Source organism: Saccoglossus kowalevskii, chromosome 5 (genome assembly GCF_978046115.1).
Source record: "Saccoglossus kowalevskii chromosome 5, keSacKowa6.1, whole genome shotgun sequence".
NCBI lineage: Eukaryota > Metazoa > Hemichordata > Enteropneusta > Harrimaniidae > Saccoglossus > Saccoglossus kowalevskii.
In genome coordinates this window covers 24,541-38,264 of record NC_140645.1, presented here as the reverse complement: position 1 = coordinate 38,264, position 13,724 = coordinate 24,541, and the positions used below count along the sequence as shown (strand labels likewise).

Genomic DNA, 13,724 nt, shown 5'->3' with positions numbered 1-13,724 from the left:
TTTCCTTCCAACAAACTATGACGTTTCAAGCGATGGGCAATAGTAAAACGTGTGTATAAAACGAGTTCCAATTTCCTCAAATTTGGGACATTGTAATAGAAAGTGGAACTCGTTTTCAATGTGATTACAACACAATCTTTGGTCAAGTGGTATTCCCAATGCCCTACCCTTTTCAATCATAAGATCATGAGCAGTTAATCTAAAACAAGTGAGAGATTTCCCAAAAACACTTATGGTGATAGAATCCAGATATTTTTCCCCGGCTAATAATTTTTTAATTTAGAATAAATGCATAATTTTGAACTATTACCAATCTGATCATGCCACTGCTGGGAAATATCTAGACACCGTTGGTTAAACTGTAGCAGAAAACAATTTGGGTTATTCACATACTGGCTTTCCCATATGTGTGCAAAACCAAAATTACATAACAAATCCTTAACATATGTTGTCCATATTGATAGCCATATAATTCATTTACTAAAACAGAGGAATCAGCACTTATACATTTTAACCAATACCGAATTATTTCTTTGTTCACATATGTTCTAATTAGATGTTTTCCCTACTCCCCCCTCACAGCAGAGTTTGTGGCCTATGGGTGTACCCCTAAAACAAATTTACAAAATTTATGATGAACTTTTTCTATATCGTAAGATTTATGTGTTACCCATACTGCACTGCCATGAAGCAGGATTGGGAGAATTTTGCAGTCAAAAACGCGAAATGCAATAGCTGGTTTGAACCCATCATATTTATAAAGAATACTTTTAATACTGTGCATGGCTTTCGATGCTTGTTCAGCAATGTGTTTTTGGGCCTGATACCAGATACCTGAACTAGAAAAGAGAACCCCCAAATAGTTATATTTTGAAACTATTTCAATTTCATTCCCATTCCAAAACCACTTTTCAGATTTCTTTAGTCTACTTGATATGCGAAAAACAAAAATTTTTGATTTATTCAAATTTACTGTTAACCTCTATCTTTTACAGTAATTCGCTAATCTATTTAGAAGACGCTGTAGACCAATGGTAGATTACTAAATAATGCGAGGTCATCAGCATATAATAAATACATTAATTTTAAAGTGTTTACATAGATTACAGTTTCAACACCTTTTGTAAGAGCTTCTTCTATATCATTTATATAAAAACAAAAAAGTAATGGGGAAATAACTGAACCTTGTTGCAGGCCTGTTCCAAGTTTAAACAGACCAGTCACACCATGTGGGGTTTTAACTACTGCCTTAACATGTGTATACATTGAGAACAAAGTTGTTAATAGTCTGCCTCTCATTCCTGCCTTTTATTAATTTATAAAATAGTGAAATATGGTGGACCCTATCGAAAGCTTTTTCATAATCTATAAAAGCACAATATAATTGACTACTGAGATGAAATACATATTTATCAATAATTGTGCTCAGAATAAACATATTATCTAATGTGCTTCGTTTCTTTCTAAAACCACTTTGATTTTCAACAATTCTACTATATTTATCAAACCATAACCAGGATATTCATATATATATTACTAATAACATTTAAAAGCATAATGCTCCGATAATTTTCAGGGTTATCCCTATGCCATTTTTATACACTGGTGTTATTAATCCAATTGCCCACTTTTCAGGAAAATAACCTTGTTCAAGTAATACATTAAATAAAATAAATAACATTTCAACAATTTTCTGTGGTGCATATTTCCAAAATTCCGAAAAAATTCTATCTTGCCCAGGGGCTTTATTATTTTTTAGTTTCTTTATGCTCTTTTTAATTTCGTCCTTGGGTATATATTTAGCTTACAAAATACATGTATATTATTTACAGACGATATATCCGTTGTGACAATGCAGATTAAACATTATTACATAATTGAGTCAGAAATGAATAGTATGTGCGTAATTAGGTAATAATCCACTGCAAGCTTGTATGACTATATGGACATCGTATGGTTGACATCGGGTACCAGTTGAGTCGCATCTAAACCAACTCGCCAGATACCGACTCACTCGAAACCAACTTGATTTCGTTTTCAATGTAAAAAAATACCGGTGTTGTCAGTTTCAACGTAATAAAATACCGGTGCTGTAGATTTCGATCTAGGGTATCATGATGTCGATTATGACGTAAAAAGTGCTGATGGCGATTTTGATCAGTGGGGCATTTCCACACATTTTCAAGACTCACAGGCGACGGCATGAAATTTTGCATGGAGGGGCGAGATCTGCTAACCATCCCTTGCGCCGACTAGGCTAGGACGTCCGGGGTATGCCCCCTTTAACAATGTTGAAATATAGGTTTTCTAAAACGCTATTTCTGCATTTTGACAGCAAAATTTTGCCGTTTCTGGCGAAAAAAATACCCAAAGTTCGAGGCGAATTATCTCGGCAATGAATGAAAAGAAATTGAGCCCATAATTAAAGCGGGGGAGTCGTCACCTGCGCACGCGTCAGATGACCATAGCGTGTCATTGTTTACAAGCAAGCGCCTAACCATGAGCCTCTGCGTGTTTAGCGTATGATGTTATCATCACTTGGGACTTAATTCCAGCGCGTGCTGAGTAGAATGAGATATTCCTAGGTTTCACTCTAAGATTTGTAGGAATAGACACATTTATCGCAGAGGTATTCAACAATTACTATTTTGGCTGTTGTTTTAGATTTTACCACCTACTAGTAACTAGAGTGAAGGTGTGACCTGCCTGCCAACTGTGAACAAAAATCGGTCCAACCAACAAAACAAGACACAGAAGAGTTATTACGTGAAGACAACTAAATACACACACACCCTACAAGTCTTGTTTTAACATTAAGTCAACCAACCGCTAATAAAATTGGATCTCATTCGCCGTTTTTTTCGTGGAAAATTCCTTGCATACAAACACATCTTCACACGAGGAACACCTTCCAGAGAGAGGTATTTGAAACCAACTGTAAGGTGGTCGCTTATTGACTTCTCAATTGGACAGCGATAAGTCAATAAATTGAATGCATATATACCAACTCCGGATAACATTTTAAGATAGCATAATTATCTACAATATATACAGTACTCTAATGTCTATTCAAATCAATATAAAACAATCAATGTTGAATTTTAAAGCATGTAGAGCTTATTACAACCTGTAATACAACTTGTGTACAAAAATAGAACAATTATTTATAGTTGTGTTTTTAATATATTGATGAAAAATTAAGACATTCCTTATAATTGCTAAACATTTAGCCAAAATAATGTTTATATTTCACCAACCTTGTTGAAAGATAATATAGCTATAAATATTCAGCGCTCTGCGTCTCGAGTGTTAATGCGGTAAAAACCAACAGAACTGACTAAACCGAATACGTATTTTCGTGTTATGCACAAATCTGTAAAACCTCCATGTCAGCTAGATGTTAGCATATCAGTAAGAATTGTTTAAAAAGTCGGAGCTTAAAAGTATCCCGGTCAATAATTCCAAATTACCAAGATGATACGCAATTTGTTTTAGGATATTTCTAAAAAATAAAACAATCACAAAATCATACGACATTATGGGTAACATTGAGATAATAACCTAGCTAATAACACTGTATTGAGTATACATTGATAGACTGATAGTAAATCAAATTTAAAATAAACCAAAAGCATTACACACCGAAACGCTATGCAAATTATTTTTAAATAAAGAAATACACATATCGTTTACAATATAGTAGTCGAGTGTTACCACGGTGAATGTCAATGTCCAATACAATATTTGCGCTACAATTGTGTGAGTCGATTGTGGTGATATTTGTATGTTATCATGGTGGCAGTAGATGTGGTGATATGGTTTCTACATACAGTATTTGTGTGTTGCCATGGTGTGTGTCGATGTAGTGATATGGTTTCACATACAGTATTTGTGTGTTAGCGTGATGTATGTCGATGTGGTCGTATGATCCCTGCATACATTAATTGTGTTTTACCATTGTGAAAGTCGATGTGGTGATATGGTTTCACATACAGTATTTGTGTGTTACCGTGGTGTACGTCGATGTGATTATATGGTCCCCACAAATATTAATTGTGTTTTACCATTGTGGGAGTCGATGTGGTGATATGGTTTCACATACAGTATTTGTGTGTTACCATGGTGGGTGTCGATGTGATCATATGGTCACCATATGCACTAAATGTCTTTTAATATTGTGGGAATCGATGTGGTCACATGATTTCACATATAATATTTGTGTAGTGGCATGGGCACAGTGCTTCAACAGAATTCAAATAATAGACTGAGAATTACATGACTAAAATTATTACCACGTAACAGCAAAAACTGACATTCATGTAGAAATGACCGTAGTCTAGGAGTTGTGTATCGTCAGTACCAGTATCTCACAAATTCTTGCTATAGATAGATAAACATATTTCTTTTCAAAAATATGATTATTGAAAATATAATTCATCCAATCTCAGGTCTGCTTAAAGTCTATTTGCGCCTCCCGAATAACTTATTTTTCCCTTTTCGATTTCCACAAAAATGACCCATGGTGCATGGCTGTAGCCACGGTGGACGGTTCTTTTTTATTTCCCGTTCTTCTTCTTCGAGCTCTTCGCTTGATATCACGCCCGATTTGACGAGAGGTTTACTAATCATGTCAATTTCTATCTGACTATCTCCCAGTGATGTGCGTCTTTGTTCCAGCCACTCAATAAATGATTCGCGTAACCATCGCTGTATTATGCTTTTTTTTCTCGCTAGAATGACATCTCGTTCAAGATCCCCCATATATGCGTCACTGAGTATGCTGCAGAACACCAGGATGCAGGCAACTACGAATGACGTCACTCTCCGCATTTCTGTCAAGCTCGAATTTCGCTACTGTTTGATAATTGTCTGAAACAGAAACAGAGTATATTTGTGTTATAGATGGTCTGGATTTCAAGAATTCCATTTCCATTCTTATCGGCAGGGTGTGGTATTTCCATGTAATATATTCTTAGGGGATGTTAGATTGACAATTTTTCCATGTAATATATGATTAGATGTATAATCATTTGAAGATTAACTGTGCCGTATGCGATGTGATATTGTGTATAATTTGTTCAATGGTATCTTTAATAGATTGTTAATCTTTGCGTAAGATATATTATTATAGGCTAGTATTGTTCCCGTGCGATATATTATATGGGTTATTCATATCACGTGATGTATTATAGGGTGTCATTATTTCCATTAAATCTGGGTTGTAATATTCATAATTGTTTGGATTTAACATATTGGTACAATTGTTATATAAGTTGTCGTTATATATGACAAGGTGTTATTATTTATTTGTGATGTATAACCGGGTGTTATTATTTCCACGTGATAAAATAGTTATCATTAATGTTTTACGAAATGTTCGTGATTTTGTTGTTGTACATTTTTCATTAGACTGAAATGATGGTTCACGGGTCAAAACAGTTACCGATATTTATGTTTACACATGATTAATAGTTTGTGTTGTGGTTGTGATACTACATCATCCATTCCACAAACTACAATGCAAAAACACGGACCGTGTAACTACGCATTCAGTTGTATGTTTAAGAATAAAAAAATCATCCCTCACAGAGGATAATGACGAACGCGAATGACTATCAGCGATAACTACTTTGACATTTAACAAGGCATTTTGCATAGGATATGGAATACAGAAAATGATGAAAAATTATGTATATATAACTCATTTCCATTATTCGTATAGTAACTATGAAACGATTCCATTGGTTTTGTCCAAAGGCAGTGTTGCAGAATCATTGTGTTTTCAGAGTACAACGCTACAAAGGCATTCGAAGTCAGAATCGCATAAAGCGTTCGTGCGTTGTTTGGTTATGGCATATTTTATAGCATCTCAATGAGAGACACTTAACAGAGCTACGAACCATCATAGTCTGTTGTTTATTTTGAATATCTTGATGATGTAAATGAATTGTGACACAGATTTCCATATTTTAAAATATATATGCAGGTTCTCAAGCGAGTACGTGTATGGTTTATTATACATGTATCTATATGTAGTGTTTGCAGCACACTCTTCATAATTTCTATATGACAAATAGACCATAATAAAAACCTATTTAAAAATCTGAAATAGCTCCCTGAGTTTATGACCTTTTTATGACCACCATGTGGCGAACGTATTACCCAGTAATAAATTACACAGCCAATATTTCCAGGCGTTTTTTTTTTTTTTGTGGATAAACAGGTCACACACAATATGCAACAAATTCATAGGAACTATTCAAAGTTTGGAAACCCGTGCTCAAGTGAAAAGTGGTTAATTTGCACAATCTTTTATCCAAAGTGAATTGTACAGGCACTTAACATATAGAATCATATAAACGAATCAATTACTGTTTTGTTGAATATTACTCCCAGTACATTATATATAGGTTTCGGCATAACCGTAGACAATAGAATTTTCCTTGAAATTAGTTGTGTACATCCGTGAAAGGATGCAGGGCATTTGAAACAAGTACATTTTTGAGTGTGTATGTTTTTTTGTGTTTTTTTTATTTTTTTTTGTAGTACATTGTGTTACAACTCCACAATTATAACTGTGAGAAGTCTGTGTTTATATATAATCAATGCAGACACGTTTGTTTAGTTGTGCATCTTTCTGTTCAGAAAGATACTATGCTCGCCCTCAACGTTTCGAAAGTTTTCAGTTATTTTTAATTTGATTCCAAAAAATTGCATTACATTTACTAACAAGTTTGGGTAACTACTTCAAGTGTGTCAACATTTACGTAAACAATACCGCTGGGAACGCTGGGAACAGTAATGTTACGTTTATTTTTTGTCAATGATTTGTTGTGTAGCAGGCAAGTATTTGAAGATAAATATATAGAATATTCAGTCCAATGGTGAACACGATAACTGTTTCTAATGGTATAGATAGCGCTGATAGGTTATGCTATAGATTGTGCAGTAAGTATGCATTACAATTTGAAGTTGAAACGTATTTCACTAGTCATTGCGAGATGTACATCAGTGGACAGACGTTATTTTTTTTCCTATAAACATTGCTGAATTAAAAAATACTGTTTTTGTTTTTAAAATGTACAATAATTTATAAATTGTTGTATTTAAGATTTTTTTTATATTTTTACTACTGGTATATGCAAGGGAAAAATGAATTAAACTTAGGTCAGAAAGTGATAATCTAGCGATGTCTTTCGTTACCATTTGGAGATTCTACATAATACTATCCGACAAGGATGTCTTAATATTATCAGTTATTTCGTTATCCATATCAATATATAATGGACTATAAGTGGAAACGAAAATCAAAACTTTGCAAATGATATTTTGAGCCAGTAATATTTTCTGTAGGAAATGCCAGTACGCAGCTAGACTGGCAAGCAACGTCACGTCAATCTATTTCGATATGGTAACCATGAAAATAGAAACTGGATTAGTATTTTGAAAATTCCTATATTTGTTTTTATATTTTGGCATGGAAATGTCCATAGTATGTTACAAATCGTTCATTATGAAAACCAGATTGGAGTATTGACGATATTAATGCTGAATAAGTTGACATTAGAGTCGCTACACGGGGAGAAGCAAAACTCCAGGTCAAGTTAATTCAAAGCACTGTATGCTGTATAACGAGAAAGCATATTAGAATCCAATTATGTTAATACTCCATTAACTACATTTAGTACCGCCTGGAGATAATTGCAAAATAAGATCTATGAAAAGGATTGTTTGAAACATAACAAGCTAACGTAGAATACTGTAATATAAAATGTAAGCAATGGTTTAGTATCAGTTATGGGATAGAAAACATTTAATAACATTTTACTTTTATAGGAATGTATTTTTATAAGTCATGTGATAAGGTCAAAAACATTGTTCTCCGTGCTTTTATTTTTACTTTGACAAAACAGGTTGGTATTTTTTCATCACATGCTACTTAGAGTGTATGCTCGTTGAAAGTATTTGAATCACTCTAAATACATAGACCTGCCAGAATTATGCGTGGTTTAGGCAACACACGTATATACCAAGCATGATTTCAGAGACTGAGTTTAGAGTTTGTAACCATGGTTGATTTGACAAAATGAAAATCAGGATTTGTTTAACATTAGTTTAAATATATAAAATTTAAAAAATAAATTGTTAAATATGATTTTAACTTTTCTGTTTGAACACCTCTCGTTATGTTATCTTTATACTCCTCTTACACTTCTCTATACATGTTATAATGCAAATTATTTTCTGTATTTATAGTTTTTAGGTCGGTTAGGGCAATATTTCTGTGTATAATTCCTGCAACTAGATGAAGAATTTATTGATTACACTGAATGGAATTATACATCGTCGTGTTTAAGATTCCAGAATATCAACTCATCTGGAGTTTAAATTTGATTTTTTCTCGAAGTTATCTCTCACGCTATTATTTTGTTTATCACATCTCACTGCTGTTACGCCTGCTATGATTGGTCGAAACTTGGTCACATGACATTGGATAAAAATGAATATTACCTTGTATATTACCCGGCAAGTTGATATTACGTGGGTATATCTCATGGATGACGTCACTGAAACTACTGCGCATAACAAATTGTCGTTCGCTGCACTGGTGCTGCCCCGGCCGTTGTTGCTATGGGGTTGCTTTCAAGGTTTGAAGGATATTTAGCCATCCGAAATAGACAGCGAACGTACCAGAATGGATATTAAGTAAGATACTAAGGATATTTTTTTATATGAAGCAAAAATGTATGGCAAAGCCGCCACTGAAACGTCGCAGCCGGGATCACTGCGGCGCGTTCTACGATGTGAGGAGTTCTACGCGTTCATGTTCCACGCCGATGTTAACCGAAAACGCTCTAAGCTGTGTGACTTGTAAATACAAGGTGTAGTACGTTCGTGAGAAAGTAATTTTAACCACTTCTACGGCACTCTGACATTTGTATTTGGGCGAGTGGTAAAATAACTTGCGTTTGAGTATTTCTCAATTAATTTCAAAAATGTTATACTCGACAAATTGATTGGTTCACACTGTGGAAACACTGTTATTAAAAAAAGTATATCCGTAGTTGAAAATAGCATTTGTGTATTTCGCATTTTTTCAGAAAACAATGTATGTATGCTAATGAGTAATATGAAACTTGTTAAAATACATAAAATAAAATATTGCATACTTCAAATATAAGTGTTATTAGTTTGTGGGAGAACGGGTGTGAGTGATGTAATTGTGCATGGTGGATGTCTGCTTGATGTGATAAAATAAATAACACATGGTCATTCGTGCAATATCACGATTTGTTGTCTGCCCTCGGGCTGTTGGTCATGAACCTAATTTTGATGTCAACTCCCAATTGCCGTATTCGGGGTGATGTGAGAAAACAATAGCGTTGTAGTAATGATATGCTAGTGAAGTAGTAATGATATGCAAGTGACGTAGTAATGATATGCTAGTGACGTAGTAATGATATACAAGTGACGTAGTAATGATAAGCGAGTGACGTAGTAATGATATGCAAGTGACGTAGTAATGATACGCAAATGACGTAGTAATGATATGTAAGTGACGTAGTAATGATGTGCAAGTGACGTAGTAATGATAGGCAAGTGACGTAGTAATGATAGGCAAGTTAAATAGTAATGATATGCAAGTGACGTAGTAATGATATGCAAGTGACGTAGTAATGATAGGCAAGTGACGTAGTAATGATAGGCAAGTTAAATAGTAATGATATGCAAGTGACGTAGTAATGATATGCAAGTGACGTAATAATTATAGGCAATTGACGTAGTAATGATAGGCAAGTGACGTGTAGTGATATGCAAGTGACGTGTAATGATATGCAAGTGGTGTAATAATGATATGCAAGTGACGTAGTAATTATGAGCAAGTGACAATTAAAACATGAGATTATAATTAGACCAAGATAAATGTACATGACTAGACAAGTCATATAAATACAATATCGAATTGATTCTGGAATCGGAATGATACAAATAATTGCCAGATTATATCTCAGTTTTATCTAGTAGAATATCCAGCATAATTTCATTTTCATTTAAGACATAAACTGTGTTTATTTCGGTTCTCAACGACTTTGTTTCGAATGTATATGAATTTTATTGTAATATATGGCTCGTGGCCCAAAATACAGAATATATCAATGGTCAAAGTGAATCATTCTTTAATTCTCTTCTCAGTTTTGAAGCGTGGTAGACAAAAGCAGGCAAATTTGTGAATAAGGTGGTATTCTCAGATATTATTAAGTTAACACAATTTTAAAACAATGGTGGGTTATAACAATACTTTTAGATGTAATTGCTTCTAAAAGTTTCAAAGAAAGAAAAATTATTACAAAACGTTATTCGTCTTCAATATCAAATAGTAAACTCCAAGGGCATGTATAATAACAGAGAATGGCAGTTAATATCATTTTGGTCCACAGGATACAGTAAATTGCCTAAATTGAACATTTTTATAAAAACCCACGAAGTAGTAACCTTTTATCAAAAAACTCGTTTAGTATCGTAAAGTCCACAGTCAGCTAAACTTGAACATGTAATTGACAACTAGCCATGACGTTAACTATATATTAGACAAGACGATACCATCCTGTGGTTATATTATCTCGGCAACATTCGGAGGTCGTTATCGTCATGGCAACCAAACACCTTATAGCCCCTTTTTAGGGTAACCCTGAGAAATAGCGTTAAGGAAATAATTACAAACAGTCTAAATAATTTGTTTCCATTTAAGGCAATGACTAGTGAAATCAAATATTTTAATGTAGAAGTGCATGCAATATAACAGTTTAAGCTTCAGTTAAATAATGTAACCCTGACAATTAATTATACATAATACACAATTTTATCTATCATTATTAACGAGTACTGTCACAATTGGGAATGGGTGAGAGTGTGGTGTAATTATCTACATAGTACGTGTGTAAACTGTAGAACTGTTGAAATTTACATTTGATATTAACTTTCTCAGAACTGAACAAAACACTGTCCAACGTTATTTTCTTTCGCTAATACGTCGTATGTCAGTTACATTTTTTCGACTAGTTCAAACACATTGTCATACAAGGGAAATGCGATACACGCTTTACACCCGAGAAGACGAATATCGCTGTCTTGCGTCGTGCAGTCGATTGATAATCTCCAGTGATTGGGGGTTTGACTAATTGCATGGTACATACAATGCCTTCAGATTTCAGCCAAACGATATTGAAGACAAGGTGACCGTCCTCTTGAGTGCCACTCTGCCTCAAGGTAGCCATTTAAAGTGGTTTGACATTTTGTCAATGACAATTTTACTCATCAGTAACTCGTTAATCTGCGTTTCACTTAATTGAACGGGTAATTGGCATCCGTGATGTGGGCGTCATTACATTTAGTAGTGCATATTCCATACATGGACTCTCTGCTTGATCGCAGTATTATGCCTTTCTATGTGTACCATATTAAAGCACTGAAAACACAAGTTTGTGTAATGTAAACGAAGTATGACGTCATGGCAATGTACTCAATCAATGAATAATCTCACAGCATGACCAGTGACATTAATATTATTTTTCATTCAGAATACTAGTGAACTTTAAAAGTAACGAAATAAGATGTCCTGCAGTTGAAGTATTTTCAGAAGGTAGCACAGCGATAATCAACCATGTTATATAAGAACAGAATGATTTGTATCTTTTTTGTAACATTATTTAATAACAGTTTCAAAAAGTTTCTGTATGCGGTACCACAGAACGTGTATTCAAACTGTAACTAGCTAACTATACACTGATTTTTACTGATACATCGATCAATAAAGAATGTCATAACATTAAATGCATTCGTTTACAATTTATTAGTTTCGATTTGAATGATGTTTCGTTGCCTTTCACGTTGCACTTCGCATGCAAGACGATGTTATTACGTAACTTACAACATCGTATAAATCTATTTATGAATAAGACGAACATGAACGCGCTCTACCTAAAAACCTAAACATGGGATGCTGAGAAAACAAAGTTACAACAAATATTCATTCGTTCTTTTCTAAATACAAGATTACAATTTATGTAACACGCGGCGATACTTAAATGCATTTCTCTCTCATTGGGAAATTAAATGTACCTAGAGGTAAAAAAATTACTTTCTGCCGCGCCGTAGAGTTCAGGAAATACGAGACGAATAGAATTGGATTGAATACAATGCAATGACTTAATTATTCAAGAGCAATTGAAGCGCACTTAAAGATCAAACGAGGTAAATCTGTAAAACATCACTTTGTCATTAAATCGTGATTAAAAGGTGATTCTTTTTCCACGAACGCAAAACACGCGAAAAGACCAGAAAATTATCATTGCGGGGTTTGATAATATGGGATTCAGTGATACATTGTTACTGTGCAGGCTGACACTACTGACGCTATTGCGTGAATACAAATCAGAATCCAGATAAATTGACTGTATGACTGACTGATTCTATGAACATCTGAATGTTCAATACCTATTCTGAAACACAGGGTGTAGTCATATAATTCTTTATGAATGAGTAGATTGCTGTCTATAACATCTTATGTGCGTAGTCTGATTGGTAAAGGACACGTACGTAAAACAACACGGTACTTACCTACCAATATAATGTTCTGCACGAGAAGATGAAGAGCTATCGACTGTTTCGCTCGATCAGACCCCTGGAAGTTCTGACAGCATGGCTACGATCACGGCTTTTCAACTGCCCATACCGTGCGTGGGAGGCGACTTGCGGAAGGAAGGAAATGATTTCTTAAACACAAAGATACATCAGGCATGTTAATTCGAGCACCACTCAAGTTTTGATACGTTTGAGGTTGAACTAGAGGAACCGTGACTCGTGCAAATTCATCGAATCCGCGTTAGGACTATCACGTATTTAACATACAAAAGTTAGATTCAAATCGACGACTGTGGTTGTTAAACGTTAAAATGGTGGGGATATATTGGTAAACATTATATGTGTTCAGAAATTCTTAAACAAATATTGAAATAATAAAAGATAAAGCCGTTGTGATTGTATTGTTGGCAGTGTATCTCGATATACAAATTAGAAAGTAATTTGGATAAAGTTAATTTTAATGGAAATATATTATCAATCACTGTTTTATTACAGTTTATGTATTATAAGTTACGAAAGATTGTTTTATTCAAAGTTTACAATTTTTATACAATTCTTGATAATTGCTTAAGGATAATTTGACAGTAGATATATATAGGTGTGCTCAGGGGGAATACAATGACTGATTAGTGGACTAGTTGTAGCGCAGCAAACCACGTGTCAGGAAACTATGGATATGAAATAATAGTAAGATAATCTACGGAATGCACGACTCTTTGTACTCACACGTGAAGTGTAAAAGTCCAATGTATAATAAAAACATGAACTTATCTTTGCGATATATTTCAGAAACGTGAACATATGTACGAAATACAGCTGAACATATGTACAAAATACATACATACATGAGTTATCACTATTTGGATACCGATCGATATGCTCAGTCGCAATGTCAATTTTGAGGGATTTTTCTCCCCGAGAACTAAATTTGATGTAGAATTGTCAGGAAAGTCAAACACGCGAAGAATACAATATATTTCTATTTCAAACGTATTTACAGCTTGGTTATTTTACCTTACTACAACGACAGACAATACGGTTAAGTCAACGTTGGTGGAATGCAAAGCATACACATTAGACAC

General features: G+C 34.2%; 1 long non-coding RNA gene across 1 annotated transcript; it reads right to left on the bottom strand.

Annotated features, from left to right (window-relative positions):
* Positions 1–4,374: 4,374 nt before the first annotated feature.
* Positions 4,375–12,728, bottom strand: LOC144348763 (uncharacterized). The gene is made up of 2 exons (XR_013419881.1): positions 12,619–12,728; positions 4,375–4,869 (listed from the first exon to the last, which is right to left on the bottom strand). It is a non-coding gene; the product is annotated as an uncharacterized LOC144348763 (long non-coding RNA).
* Positions 12,729–13,724: the final 996 nt, after the last annotated feature.